Raw genomic sequence first — 16,550 nt, forward strand, 5'->3', positions numbered from 1 at the left:
GCGACTTACATTATTGTGAAGAGTTTAAGGAATATAAAGAAAGGGGGCCACTCCCACCTCAAGCAGACAGACTGTCTATGGGTAATGAGTCTGGCGGTGATTTAGATTTACCTAGCATATTCATACTCCTGTAAATACACATAAATCATAGATTAATAGAATCTACATAGAGACACTTTAGAAATCCCACCTGGACCTCCTGCTGGAAAGTCTGTTTTTGGGGATGGGCCCAAGCAGTATTGAATATGTGCCATTGTAGCTCACAGATGAGAGATGGATCTTGCCATTACAATGCTACAGATTAAATGCTTTGCTTCTGAGCGGCAATGATACAATGCATTGCAACTGAACAGCGAGTTGTTCTTCTTTCACTGAGCTGACATTGGAAACTGCAGTGATAATTAAATTGGATTTTTAATAACTATTGAAAATAGTGGTTTATTTATTTTCCTTGCTGGTCCCAAACTGAAAATAGCAGTGTTCATATTTTAATTTTCTGTGTCAGACAGCCAGGCCTGCCAAAGTGAAAATAGCTTTTGATGCCTTGTCACTGTGGGGAAATTATGACATTTATTTTCTACGTGTCCCGCTTTTAAATACTATGCACCCTCCCTCGTGGTAATGCTTACATTGGGGTGACTTTTTCATATTTAAAACAGAGGTCTTACCTTGTCAAAAGGATATTTTAACAGGTTGCACTGCAGGGTTTACACTGCAGCAGTCAGGTTACAATGGTAAGCCTGAATCCATGCTTTGCAGACCCACTCTGTGGATTGCACACTTGTTGCTGCACCCCGCAATTGCCATTGAACTTCCAGGCCCTAGTTGCATTTTCTAGACCATATACTAGGGACTTATAGGCAAGTTAAATGTGTAAATTAAATATAAGCCAATTTTCCCAAGTATAAAGGAGAGCACAGACACTTTACCCCTGCTTAGCAGGGTTAAAGTATTACGAGCTTAAAAACAGCAAAAATAGAGTGCAGAAAAAGGCAAACAGATTTGGGGTGACCATGTGGAAAAGGTAGATTCCTATCAGTATCTCCATCTTTTTTTCAGAAATGGAAAATGGATCAGCACAATTTTAACTTGTGAAGCCACAGATTTTAGGAACATCTCAGCAGAAAGTGCATTAGTTCATCATACTATCTTATAGGTATAGGACCAAATGAGTAACTGCAGCACTATAACCAGTGCAACTGGAATAATGCAATGGAGAGGTCCAAATTGCACAGCAAGGTGACTACATTTTGCAGTGTAATTTGGGTTCGTGTGGCTTTAATAATTTGCTATTTTTTACACATGTTAACACTGTCTGGAAATATGTTTCACCTCATTAGTACCAGTTTAAAATAACTACAGCAATAAGCATCTATAAGGTGACCAGTAAACCTTTGTAAAGTGCCAGCCACTGTGCAGCAACATGTCACTGTGTTTTTAGTAACTATCCGTTTAAGATGGCTTTTAATTAAAATATGCAAATTATGTAGCAGATGATGGATTATGTGACAAATCCATAACTATGCACAAAACTCTGCGTCACCAAAATTGCATAATTCCAGTGGCTGCGACTATCATCCATTTCTTTCTATTCATATGACAAAATGAGAGAATTTGCTAGGAGTGAATAAATGCACAGTCACCAGTGCCCCAAAGTGGGGAGTATGGGCCAGATGTAGGAAGCTAAATACCGGTCGGTAACTGCCACAAATCTGTGAATTTCCCGTTACCGACCGGTATTTAGCCCTTTCCAATGTAGGAGGCTGTAAATAAGGATTCGGTAATTTATCGATTCCTTATTTTAAGGAATCTGTAAAATACTGATTCCTTATTTTAAGGAATCGGTAAGTTACCGAATCCTTAAAACCTATGTAGGTAGCACGTAAGTGGGTGCATTTTTGCCTTGAGGATTCGTTATTTACCACCAACTAAAAGTTGGTGGTAAATACCAAACACCTTTAAAAAAGCAATTATTTGCTTTTTTCAAAGTGCCATGTGGCAGACATACATGCCCTTAGGGCACGTATGTGCGCCACATGTGCACACATGCATGATTCAGGGGTGCAACAGGGTGTCAATGTGACACCCTGCCAACCTTGAATATGCTCCCGCAATACCAATTCGGTATTTACCGAATCGGTAATAGTGAATGGCTTCCTATTAATTCCTATGGGCCTCCAGGTCCACAGGAATGAATGGGAAGGTATTCCTTATTACCGAATCGGTATTACCGAATCAGTAATAAGGAATATTACCGAATCGCTAAATTTTACAGATGTTTTTACCTACATTATATTTACCGATTCCTAAATACCGAATCGCTAAAATTCGGTATTTAAGAATCGGTAAATTGAGATTACCTACATCGGGCCCTATATTCTTTAAATTCCTTCTCATCAAATTAGCAAGCTATGCCTTCTGAGAGCAATTCAGGAGATTGGGTGTAGGAAGGACAGCTTCAGCACATGTTGACAGCGATTTACTTTGTTTAATAGACACTTGCACTGCCCATTCTCTATCTGTGTTGTATTAGTGAAACTTGACAAGTCTTTTCACTGAAGAAGATTCAAAATGTTGCCAATGTTAGTGTTTTTTGTTTAATATAGTGCCATAAGCAGGGCCCCTGGAATTATGCAATCCTGTGGCTGCAGCGTATTCCACGTAATTATTGATTTGCCACATTTGTCACATAACCTATCACCTGCTGCATAATTTGCAGATTTTAACATAAAAAAATGGTTTCCAGCTCAAGCAGATCAAAAGTTACTAAAAACACAGCAACATGTCTCGGTGCGCAGTGAACGACCCTCTGCAAAATTGGTCACCTTTCAGATGCCTAATACTGTATTTCAGTGTAAAACTGGTACTAACGAGGTGTAACGTTTGCCAATAAGTGTAAAAATGTAAAAACGAATTAAATAACGCTATCACAAAATGTCCAACATCACACCGAGCAATTTATCTTTTCTCAGATCGCAGGGGATGGAGGTAGTGTCCTACGCTGATGACACTCAAATCATGGTGTCTCTGGCTCATTCCTCTGTGGTGACATCTGCCTTGAGCTTCAGGGTATGCATGCAGTTGGTGGCAGACTGGATGACTGTTAATTCCCTGAGGCTCAATGGCGAAAAAACAGAGGTACTGGTTTTTGGAAAGAACCAGGATGTCTGGTCGAGCGAGTGGTGGCCTTCGTCTCTTGGCACCTGCCCCTCTCCCTCCCAATCAGCCAGAAATCTAGGTGTGATATTTGACACCTCACTCTCTATGTCCCTTCAAGTAAACAGGACTGTGGCCACTTGCTGGGGTGTGATTAGGACTCTAAATAGAATCCGTGAATATCTTTCTCCCCAAGCTCGGAAACAAATTGCAGTCGCTCTTGTTGGCTCCAGGTTGGATTATTGCAATTCCCTGTATATGGAGTCCAACAAGAGCCTTGTGCATCGACTGCAAATTGTGCAGAACGCGGCTGCACGTTTTGTATTGGCCCTTCCTAAGGTGGCTTCGGCGACTAAAGCCAGGAAAGATCTTCACTGGCTTCCAGTGCAGCACAGAATTTCTTTTAAAATTCTTTGCATGACTTACAGAGCATTGGCGGAGGGATCAATGAGTGGGATTAGTTCCTTGCTCGCTCGCTATGTCCCAGTTAGAGGCCTTCGATCCGCTGAATTGCTCCGACTTGTCGTGCCAAGGGTCAGGCTGGCAAGATGGGGAGCTAGGGCCTTTTCAGTGGTGGCCCCTCAGCTCTGGAATTCGATTCCCATTGAGCTTAAGAGGTTGCCATCTATTGAGTTCTTCAAAAACGAGCTAAAGACATGGTTCTTTAGGAAGTCTTATCTCTAACTGAACGTTCCCTGGAGTGATAAGCTGTGTTTTGATGTTAGGCGCCTTGACGCCCATGGGGCAAAGTATGCGCAGAATAAAAACATTTTCATTCATTCATTCATTTCTTGCCACATTATTTAGTCAACCCTGATGCTTAATCGGGGTTTCCTCATCCGCATAATTCCATTGGCCCTGGCCATAAATTAGGAATAACGTCAAAGCAGAAAGAAAATACCCCACTGAAATATATATCCTGATTGTATTCAAATTCTTACTTTTCTTGCAGTGGCAAAATCCTTCACAATGTTTCTGCCATTTAACTGTTTTTGTCTCTTAATGACTGTGGGAGCTTGCGCTTTCCATATACTGGGGATGCCTCAGGTACCCCTTCTGTTTACAAGTGCACAGTAATAGATACCACCCCCAGTGACCGTTCCCTTGTCCCCAGGCACTTAAAGTAGCCCAAGCATTGGCGTTATAGATGGAAGTGGCATAATCAGGCTTTGATTGCAAGTCTGCAGGCCTGTGTGGATTGTTTCATTAGGAAAAATAACAAAAGATGCTTTTCTGCTTGTGGATGGACCTTGAGTGGACTATCTTGGGAGGGCCTGGCCCACATGACTCACCCTCTAGAAACAGGCCTGTGTAAGAACCTGATGGATGGAGAAGAGCTTCCTGTCTGAAGTGAAGTGCTGTCTGCTAATGCAGAGCCTGATAAGGAGTGAGGGCAGCCATTCCAGACACAACACATGCATTAACTGCTCTTTCCTCTCATCAGACCCTACAGCTTAATTAATAGGCGCACTTCCTCCCAGTGGCTACAAATCTACCAAAATTAACTGTGTCCTATGTGATATCACTATGTCACATGCGTCGCCTGTAGCCACTCACTGTAGATAATTTGCACCTTGCACACGGTGCGCCGACCACGCTGCTTGTTCTCCTCTCACTTGCGTCGCCACTTGCACTATTTATTCACGTTTGTTGTTGCACCAAGTTTCTTGTGGTTGTCAATACATTCAATGCAGTGCTGTTATTAACTGTATAATTCCAACCATGAAATGAATGTTACGTAAAGATGATTAACTATCTTCTGACTTTCAAAAAATAAAAAAATTAATAATCTCCTTCTCGTCCGCTGCAGCAATGCTATGTGCATGCTATACATAATTGTCTACTGACTTTTACCTTTCAGGACATTGTGTGATAATTGTACTTTCCTCTCATCAGGCGGTAATTCATTGGCACAGATATGACATTCTCTACATACATTCCATTTCAACAGACCCTAGCCCTAGTCCAAGCATTACACTCACATCTGTCCCGAGAATGCTGTTTCTCGTTAGCTGTGGAATCATCAGGTGCACAGATTGGGGTGTCCAACGCTGGAAAGCCGCACGCTGTGTCAGTTTATGGTCGACTGCAAAGACTTAAATAGTGGCCAGGTCCAATGTAGACACACACGTGTGATATGGGTGCGACCGTGAGCTTGATTTTTAGTTTGACACAGTGGTGTAGCTAGTGTTTCATGGGTCCTAGTTCAAGGAAGAAAACAAGCCTCTGGCCACTGTTGGAACTGTGAAATACAGCAACAGTCAGGGTTCAGTGGGCCCCTCAGGTCTCTGGCCCAAATACCATTGCACCTGCTGCACCAATGGAAGCTTCAGCCCTGGTTTGACGGACAGTAATCCATCCGTCAGGTTGGCGGAGAACATTACCCCCTCCACCCTGAGGGAATACCATCTGCCAGATTTGGAGATTTGGGGTTTGGAGTGGCTATTCTTTCAAGAGTCCTTTCCAAGCTGCTCACCACACACAGCCTTTATGTTGAGTGCTGCTTCTCACAGCAGGGTGGTCTTAAGCCTGCAACACCAACAAAAGAGGCACAAAGATGATTGAGGTTTCTGCACCTGGCTGTCTTCAGCCTACTGAAAGTGTAATCATGGAGAATACAAAAGTCAGGGCTTCACCTGAAGCGTCCCCTTCACCTTGCACAGCAGAACCTACAAACCCCCCCTCACCACCACAAATCAACAAATGGTAGTTCAGGAAAACTAATCAGCAGCTCCTTTCTAGTTGAATTTATAAAGCAGCCTTGTCTTTTCTTCCTTCACTGCAGTGTTTAGTTCTCCTCCCTCCAGCTTCAGGAATGTCAGCAGTACACTTCCGTCATCTGGCCTCCATCTTGTGCAAAAGGTCATAGATGGATCTCACAGGCCTCCATTACTCTAGCTCACTCAAGCACACCATACATGCACCACACAGGTTACACATACTAACAGGTACAACATATACTTGGTATGCTAGTACTAGGATTTGTGTAAGCACATAGGAACTGAACTTTACATCAGTGGGCCAATCTAGGCTGCCATCACTGCCCTGTGTGCTAAATCTACAATAAGGAGAGTAGTCCACTGTCAATGAGGGCATGCTTGGTTCATCCCTCCAATTCACAGGACAGGCCCAGTGCCTTTCTACTATCAATGGAAAAGCCCAGGCTTTTGTGCACATGCTAGTTCACTAGATTTCTGCAACACTAGGGCCAAAATCAAAAGCGAAGAAACAGATACATACAGTCGGTCACTCAGGGTAGGGGAACAAGGCTGTATACTCTGCAGGGAAGATGCACAGTTACATAGTTAAACATTTCTATTCATAAAAGGAGCCCACAAAGTTAAGTCAAACATTTATCTCTGAATTGGAGACTACCAGAACTAGGAACACAATGTGAGAACTGATGCTTTGAGATGATAAAAAAGCTGCTGAAGGTATCATCTATTTCTGCCTGTCTCTAGTATGGCTACTAGAAGAAGTGAGAGATGCTCCAATAAGTGAATGCATGGAGACACAATGGAGACTCACTGTGAAGCAGAGCTGGTAATATGACTGTTAACAGTGCTGCAAGAGGAACAAGTGAACTTGTGACACACAGGATTTTCACTTACTTATCAAGGGTAACTAGGTCAGTACGAAGAATGGAGACAGGAATTTCTTTTAAATATGGCAACAAAGTGAAAATGATGAAAGACTGAAGTCTTTTCCCTTCTGATAATAATTTAATAGTCTTTTGTCAGCATTGCAAAAGAAGTTTTCAATCTGACAGAAATGCTAAAGCTATAATAACTATTGTCCACTAAACTTGGATTAATATATGGCCATTACCTTCCATTTTTCTGGTTCTACCATGCTGGAACCTGACAACAGGGACCTCTTTTTGACAGCTTCATTTGGTGTGCTCTTCTGGCCACCTGGTTACCTAGATATTACTATCAAAGTAATCTGCTTATAAAGGATTTCCAGTCAAATCCCATACTCTATTCTGGGGATTTCAATTCCTAAATTGCTAACAACTATCAACTGAGCAATCCCATTAGACCGCAGGGCCCTTACTAGAATAAAGTTGAACCCCCAGATGTGATCACAGAGGAAGAATATTCTAGACCTGTAACATAATCAAGGAACTAGTCAGTCAGTCAGTCAGTCAATACAAGCTTTATTCGGTTAAAATTTTAAAACCATCAAAGCACAGTACAACACAAATTTCCGTGGCATTAAAATTCACTGCATACATAAAATGGGTATAATTAACAATATACAAATACACATATTTTATAATTTTTTTTTTATATTTCTTTATTGATTTTATGGCAGTAGAAAGTTGCACAGTACATACACATCCGAAAAAAGAAAAAAAAATAGTTCATCAGGAAGAATAAACACTGATATTTACAAATGATTACAATATATTCAGCTGGCAGATTATAACACAAAAGAAACAAATTAAATCCAGTTACTAATCGGTGACCAAAGTTTTTGGCCAAATGTCCTCTTATTTCGCCCCTTCAACTTATACACCACATTTTCAAGCTGATAGATACTTAATAGTTTCGATTGCCAGTGATGAAAGATCGGGGGGTCGGGATCTAACCAACGAGAGGTTATACAGTATCTGTATACAGACATAGTTATAAATAGAAAGCCTTCTTCTTCAACCGTTTTAATACCAATTTGATCAGTTTGGATTCCAAGTATTACTAATTCCGGTGTTAGTTCTAATGATGTCTCTAAAATATTAATTAAAAAGCCTTGTACCTCTGTTATAAATTGAGTTAATTTTGGGTAACCAAAAAACATATGAATTGAATCCGCGGCCATATCTCCACAGCGGCTACAATTAATACCTTTCTTTGCTTTCCATTTCACCAATTTGGCCGGTGTATAGTACAAATCAAAAATGTACATAAAATGCTGACTTTTAAATGAACCGTTAAATATAACCTTGCTTGCCATTGCTAGAGACCTGTTTATATCGACCGTCTCAATTCCAAGACTTCTTTGCCATTTACCTGTGTATACCACTAAATTATCTTGTATTCTATTTAACATCATTTGATATATCACACCAATTCTGCTTTTTTTCCTACAGCTTTCTAACACATCTACTTTGCCCATTGAATTAGTATTTAATAGATTCCTTGACTCGAGAAAGCTCCGAATTTGAAGATACTTAAAAAAGTCTCCTCTTGTAAGATTATATTTGTTTTGTAGATAGGAATATAATACGAATTGCTCATCCTGATACAAATCCCCTAGTGAACAGATCTTGAGCTCATTCCATCTTTGAATAACAGGATCTCTAGAAATTTCGGGAAGCAAAAAATTCCTCAAGAAAGGCGTATAATAGTTCAAATTAATACAAAAACGAAATCTTTTTTTAAACTGTGTCCAGATTTGAAACGCCGATAACATAATTTTAAACTTTGTTTTTTTATAGTAACTTGGTTCTATCAATCTCAGCAAACATTGTCGAGCCTCTACTCCCACAAGCATTTCATAGATTGAGGGAGGAATTGCGTCATCCAGACAAAAATCTGAAACAATTAGAATACCCATAAATCTTAATAAAACTGCCCAATAATATAATCGGAACTTCAGGATGCCCCATCCTCCTCTTATTTTTGGTAAAGTACACCATTTAAGTGATTTTCTAGCTCTCCGACAACCCCATAAGAACCTAGAGATAATTCTATCTAGTTTGTTAACAAAAACTGAGGGGAATAATATTGGTATGGTGCGAAATAAATAAAGAACTTTGGGGAATATGATAATTTTCACTACATTGGTACGGCCATATAACGATAGGTGTAGGTTATTTAATCTCTCGAGAGTCCTATTAGCAGAAGTTAATAAAGGATCTGAGTTAAGTCCTACAATGGCCTTTCTAATGTCAACGGAAAAGCCTAGGCTTTTGTGTACATGCTAGTTCACTAGATTACTGCAACACTAGGGCGAAAATCAAAAGCGAAGAAACAGATACATACAGTCGGGCACTCAGGGTAGGGGAACAAGGCTGTATACTCTGCAGGGAAGATGCACAGTTACATAGTTAAACATTTCTATTCATAAAAGGAGCCCACAAAGTCTACAAAGTTAAGTCAAACATTTATCTCTGAATTGGAGACTACCAGAACTAGGAACACAATGTGAGAACTGATGCTTTGAGATGATAAAAAAGCTGCTGAAGGTATCATCTATTTCTGCCTGTCTTTAGTATGGCTACTAGAAGAAGTGAGAGATGCTCCAATAAGTGAATGCATGGAGACACAATGGAGACTCACTGTGAAGCAGAGCTGGTAATATGACTGTTAACAGTGCTGCAAGAGGAACAAGTGAACTTGTGACACACAGGATTTTCACTTACTTATCAAGGGTAACTAGGTCAGTACGAAGAATGGAGACAGGAATTTCTTTTAAATATGGCAACAAAGTGAAAATGATGAAAGACTGAAGTCTTTTCCCTTCTGATAATAATTTAATAGTCTTTTGTCAGCATTGCAAAAGAAGTTTTCAATCTGACAGAAATGCTAAAGCTATAATAACTATTGTCCACTAAACTTGGATTAATATATGGCCATTACCTTCCATTTTTCTGGTTCTACCATGCTGAAACCTGACAACAGGGACCTCTTTTTGACAGCTTCATTTGGTGTGCTCTTCTGGCCATTTTATGTCCAGTGCAATTATGGTGAATTGCTACTTCATACCGGGAAGGTCCAAAGATAGAGACGTTACCTAGATATTACTATCAAAGTAATCTGCTTATAAAGGATTTCCAGTCAAATCCCATACTCTATTCTGTGGATTTCAATTCTTAAATTGCTAACAACTATCAACTGAGCAATCCCATTAGACAGCAGGGCCCTTACTAGAATAAAGTTGAACCCCCCAGATGTGATCACAGAGGAAGAATATTCTAGACCTGTAACATGATCTAGGAACTAGTCAGTCAGTCAGTCAGTCAATACAAGCTTTATTCGGTTAAAATTTTCAAACCATCAAAGCACAGTACAACACAAATTTCCGTGGCATTAAAATTCACTGCATACATAAAATGGGTATAATTAACAATATACAAATACACATATTTTATAATTAATGTAAAAGACCATTTAAATTAACCTAGCGCCACAAGAATAGTACTTGGAGTTCAAATAAATAATTAAAAAAGATGTTGTCCCTCATTGAGTATACTTCCTAAAATTCCCTAATAACATATTACAATTCATATTTATAAAAAGTTTTCCTTATTCATAGAGTCACTACATGTGCAAAGGTGGCAAATTCATATCACAATAACTACATCTTGTTTCTTCGTCTAATTGCCCCCGTGATGTAGCTAGCCACTCCAAAACTCCAAAACATATCAACGGGGACCTCAGGCATTGCAAGTATATCAAGGCTGGCCTAACCTGTTCAAAATTACAGCCCTTTAACAATGGCAATATGAATTTCTTGCGTATTGAGACATAAAATTTGCAAAAGAAAATCATATGTATGGTGTTCTGTTCTGAAAAATTATCACAGGGGCAGGGGCCCAGAACCCCCTCTTTGGAAAAACCTTTTGGGAAAGATAATAACCATGGGAGCATATTATACTTGAATCTTGTCAATACAAACAAATGGAATGGCATGTTTATATACGTCAAGTATGGCTGAATTCCTCTTCCAATGCTCAACATTACAAAGCTCCTTACTGAAGGTTTAACCAGCTCCCCTTCTATCCTCATAGACATGGACCTGTATAGAAACTGAGATTTTATAGCTTTAATGGCAACCTTAATCAGTGCCCTCGGGTTTGTAAACAGTTCGGAACTGCCCAAAAATGTCCATTTGTGTTTTAATATATCTGAGCCACGGGATATCAAGGGCTCTATCTAGGGACATACAGTCCTGGATTATCGATTGATTTAGGTTGGGCGATTGCTGCGCCCAAATTCTTAGCCAGCCTAATAATGGGGCCGCAGCAATCTGATCTTGAATGTAGCCAACACCCACGTCCTCATGTGTATTAAAATTAGCAGCAGATATTGGGAGCGACAGCAATTTTCGTAAAAAAATATTTTCTGCTACTTGTATTTCACTGGCATCTGTGTAACCCCATACCTCGCTCCCATATAGCACCATGGGTACACATTTTGCATTATATATTTTCATAAGGGATGGGAGTGGCTTTGAACCTATCCATTTAGCAAAACCCAAGACAGCCCCCGTGGACCTAGCTAGGCTGCTCTTTTTTAAAGTACGCTGCGTCACCCTTGACCTTCTTTCATCAAATACTATCCCTAAATATGGGAAGGTTGGTACTTTAGTCAATTCCAAGACTTTGCAAAAAAATCTTGCCTTTTTCCCCTGCTTCCCACCTATCGTCATTGAATGTGACTTCTTGAAATTAGTTATTAAATCAAGAGAGTCTATAAAACTAATAAAATTATCTAAAAGCAATTGCAACCCTCTTGCTGTTCTAGCCACCAAGACAGCATCGACTGCGTATAACAGTGTGGGACCTTTTATTGACCTACCCTTGGGATGTCTTTACAAGATGATAATGCATCTCCCAAGTTATTTATATAGAGCGAAAACAGCAGAGGGGCAAGGATACATCCTTGCCTTACTCAACGTTTAACAGGCCATGCGTCAGTTAAACTCCCATTTTCATTATAACGGACCGCAGCAGTATTATTCTCATGTATATCAGCCAGGAAGGATACTAAAGTAGGCTCCAGCCCGATATCGGAAAGAAAGGCCCATAACTTTTGCCTATTTGCAAGGTCGAAAGCAGTGGACAAATCCATAAAAGCTAGATGGATGTCCCCCTGCTTTGCGACCATGTACTTTCCTATGATCAAATGTAAGTTCAGGCATTGGCCTACCGTACTTTTCCCCTGCCTGAAACCATACTGCAAGTCAGAGATAATGGAGTTTTTATCCAGCCATTCTGTCAGACGCGCTAGTACAACTTTTCCCATTATCTTTGCAGCAGAGTCCAAGAGTGAGATTGGCCTATAACAAGCCGGATCTTCTCTCGAACCCTTTTTATATATTGGGACTATTACTGCTTTGCCCCAAGTGGCTGGGAAACCGGCCTTGGTGGCAGCATTAAAACCACGAGTTAAAACCTTTGCCCACACACTTGGATCAGCCCTGTACACATCTGCCGGTACCCCGTCCGGGCCCGGTGCTTTCCCTTTGGCTGTAGATGCAATTGCCTCCATAACTTCCTCGTCTAGGAAAGTAATTTTTGGCGCCTGATTAAGAATCCTATGGGTAGTAGCCAATAGGTGAGTATTCATGGAGTACAAGCCACTAAAGGGTTCCACCCATCTTTCAGGAGTGATGAGGCAGTCCTTGATGGTATTGTCTGACTCATCGAACACTGGACTATTTATTATTTTCCAGAACTGGGTACTACTTTTTAGGGTACTGGCTTCACTTAACTCTTCCCAAGCCATCTCCTTGAGCTCAATTTTCCGTGATTTAATTGCATTTTTATAGCTTCTCCTGGCTTCGGTGATGCTGATGGCATCCCTTACAGGGGCCTTCAGGACCACCATTAGGGCATTGTGTGCGGTAATGCACATTTGATCGAACCAATTTTTTAATTTCTTATGCCTTGGTTTGCCCCGCCAAGTCAAATTGGCCACTATTTGATTAGTAATACGGTCAAAGGCACCTAGGATTTCTGTAGATTCGGCGCCCAGATTAGTACACAGGCTAAAATCTTCACGGTTACTATTATACAGGCTGCCGAGAAAATCAGCCGGGGCAATTATCTCCCATCTCAGCCTTCGACCCTGACAATTAGTAGCTATATTAGAATTTGAGATAGGGGCCAAAGGTGACTCATATTTAAGGGCCTCGATTTTAATGTCCATCCTTAGGGGATTATGATCACTCATACCAACCTGCCTAACTCCAAAAGAGCCAATACGGTCCATTAAATGACATGACACTAAAATGTAATCAATAATGCTGTCATGGTCTTGACCTGTATAGGTTGGGATCGGGTTTAAAACATCTGATTGCTCAGGGCAAAACAAGTAGTGGGCAGCTAAAAGACTCTCTAAATGCAACCCGCTTCTCGTATGCGCAAAATGCATGAGCCCCTGCTGGGCAAATTCATACTCAATACTTTACAAACAATTTAGGTGACAGACATGGATATTAAAATCTCAAAGAATTATAAGATGGTCAGGGGCATCATTCTTAGTTTCGAAGTCATCTAAAAATGAGGACAATGATTTTAAATGGTTTAATTCATCTGCCCTAGTGAAGGAATTATAAAACTTTACCACTAATAAAGCTGGGAGGCTATTTTTACCCTCCAGCTTAACCGCTAAGATGTGTGGAGAATTTGTTACAACTAACTTAGGGCTATATAATAGTTTTAAACTAAACAGTAACAAAAGACCCCCCCTCGGTCTCCTCATTGGTGATGGTTCAGCAAACTTATTAAAGGAGAGATAACCGTCTAAATGGTAGGTATCTCTAACCTCCCATGTTTCCTGTAACGCAATGATATGACTTGTAGATAAAAAATCCTCCCAATTTGTATCCCCTCTTTTTGACCGTAACCCAGCGATGTTCCATGAGAGGATCTCTACCTTATTCATGGTTAGATCCTGACCGATTACGTTTTCCCCCATGGTCGGTGTACTCTCTAAGTTAAGTTGGGCCGGCTCATTAATGGGTTCTACCTCAAAGTCAGCTGTAATAGACGTCAGACTCCCCTCTACCAATTGTCTAGTAACTGGCTGTATCATTTCAGGCTCTTGCCTGTCCTGCAGTCAGCCTTGATCGTCTAAACCAGAAAGGACCTCATATCTGTTTGAGACCGGAGTTTGTAAATTAATCCCCCCTTCTAATCTTGCTTGTGGTTTGTAAAAATAACCCAAAGGGAGGGCAGCAATACATGTTGTAATAAAAGAATAGTCCTATGCTTCCAAAACCGTTAAAACAAAATCACACCTGTCAAAATTAATGATAACACAGTTGCCCCTTATTTTTTTAGGCGAGTTCCCAAGTCATGCCACTCTGCGAACCATCAATATGTGGTTTGAGAGAAAGGGTTTAAAGCCTTTATGCTTAATAAGCCAATCCACCGTTTTATTTTTTAACTTAGCCCATGTCTCAGTTTGGTCTGCCCTCAGTGAGGTGACGCCAGCCAGGACTACCACCAGGGGGCTTGCTGCTGGGGCTAAATCTATGACGTCTTTAGCTGGTTTCAACCCACAAACGTGGGTTTGTTTATCAGATCCACATGTTTGCCCTGTTTTGGGCACATTATTTGTTCCAGTTGAGTTACTCACGGCTTGCACTTGGATCACCCCTGCATGCTGGAAATTACTTTTTTGGGCAGTATTCCATTGTGATTGGCTAACTGCTCGTGTCTGACTATTAAGAGAAACACTCCCGTCTGGCACTAGTGGTTTTGGGGCAACTTTCCTAGCATTCCCCGTGATCAGAGTGTTTACGGCCGTAAGATTTCCCTGCGTGCCCAAAATCCCACCTGAGTCTAAATTCCCTATAAATGTAGAGGGTGTAGCAACTCCCCTCGCATTTACTTGATGTGTGATGTTTCCTTCTTTAAGCTCTGTGGTCAAGCTACTAATCCTATTCTCCAGCTTAGCTTCTCTAGCTTAGTCCAAAAAGGTGCGAGAGAAGATGATATCAGGGACTCCATGCGCACCCAGAAAGTCTGAGAGCCCCCTGGGTCACCTTGCTCTACCGTAGAGGTAGCGGCTTCCTCGCGTTCGTCCCTTTCATCAAAATGCTTGTCTTTTTTGTTTTTGGGGCTTCACTTTTCCCTTTACTCTTGTTTTGTGACCGCGTTGCTGGGCCACCCCTTGTACGTTTTGCCAAAGGCTCGACAAGGCCACCATTTGCTCAAATACTTTCACTTGCTGGCCTTTTTGGACTCGTAAATCGAGTGTCGCAAACTTCCCTTACATTAGGAATTACGTGTATATTAGTTTCAATGAAATTCTCATCAGGGCGACTACACACAATAAGAGGATTTGGGGCTGTTACACTCATATCTTGAGCCACCACAGAAAAAGTATTTACCACATCAGTGGTACGTTCAACCAATGACTGATTATGCCCAGCCCTCACCTCGATTATTGGGCTTAAGACTATGTCTCCCGTGGCCCCCTGTGAATGATCCGAAGTATCTACATTGATTAAAGGTTGGGCTGTAATATCCGGGGACTTGGCAAGTTGGATGTTGCCCATGGAGGATCTTTTTTGGGCAGCATACACTCCTAGAGAGAGCCTTTTCTCCGTTAACACTATCTCCTGCTGCAGCATATTCCCTGCTCTAACCAAAAAGGCATCCATAGTACCAGCAAAGCTTCCCCCAACCCCTGGTTTCAGCCCTGCACCATTAAACTTAGAAGTCATGACCCCCGAATCGGGCTGCACACCTTGTAGGATTTAAAACACCCAAGCCCACAATTCCCAGGATAAGGGTGAGGCTCGCCTCTTCTGTTAAATATCCGAGGAGCACTTAGAAGGCTTAGATAGAGTGATTACAACATGCAATCAAGATATTAAAGGTGTGACACTCTATCGTCTGTCATCAACTTTAATTTACAGTCTTAGTCCCCCCCAAATCAGACAGTTAAGCGGCCTAATATAACCGATGTACCTGAATGAGGCACACAGAACATAAGTCTGATATAGGCATTCTCAAAGTCCTCCAATTACAATCCAGACTCTAGTTGCTCAGAATGCGTAGGTACAAATAGTTTTTTCAATTGGGCTCAACAACTCGCCGTATATAGAATAAAAGCAACCACTGACCATTATATCTCAATTATCGGAGAAGGGGCACATCCCAGCCTCGTTTGGCCTCGGACGGCCACAGACGGTCCCGCCCTTGTCCCGGGCTTCTCCCGACGCGTCCCGCGGGCGTTCCCGTGACGTGAGAAGTGAGCGCGATTTAAAGCGCCTCCGGGCGCGGTAAATGACGTAGGCGGCTTCTGCCGCTAGGAACCCTGGGGATCGTAGTCCTCCTCTCGGCGGCTGCGGGAGTTGTAGGCGCGGCGGCGGGAGGACAGGAGGGCAAGCAGGACGACCAGCGTCTGAGGATGCAGCCAACAGGTGAAGAAACAAATGCCCCAATAGAATTCTGGAACACCCGCTCCACCGGGAGTGAGCGCGATTTAAAGCACCTCCGGGCGCGGTAAATGACGTAGGTGGCTTCTGCCGCTAGGAACCCTTGGGATCGTAGTCCTCCGCTCGGCGGCCACGGGAGTTGTAGGTGCGACGGCGGGAGGACAGGAGGGCAAGCAGGACGACCAGCGTCTGAGGATGCAGCCAACAGGTGAAGAAACAAATGCCCCCAATTGAATTCTGGAACACCCACTCCACCGGGAGTGAGCGCGATT

Source organism: Lissotriton helveticus, chromosome 9, assembly GCF_964261635.1.
Source record: "Lissotriton helveticus chromosome 9, aLisHel1.1, whole genome shotgun sequence".
Taxonomy (NCBI): domain Eukaryota; kingdom Metazoa; phylum Chordata; class Amphibia; order Caudata; family Salamandridae; genus Lissotriton; species Lissotriton helveticus.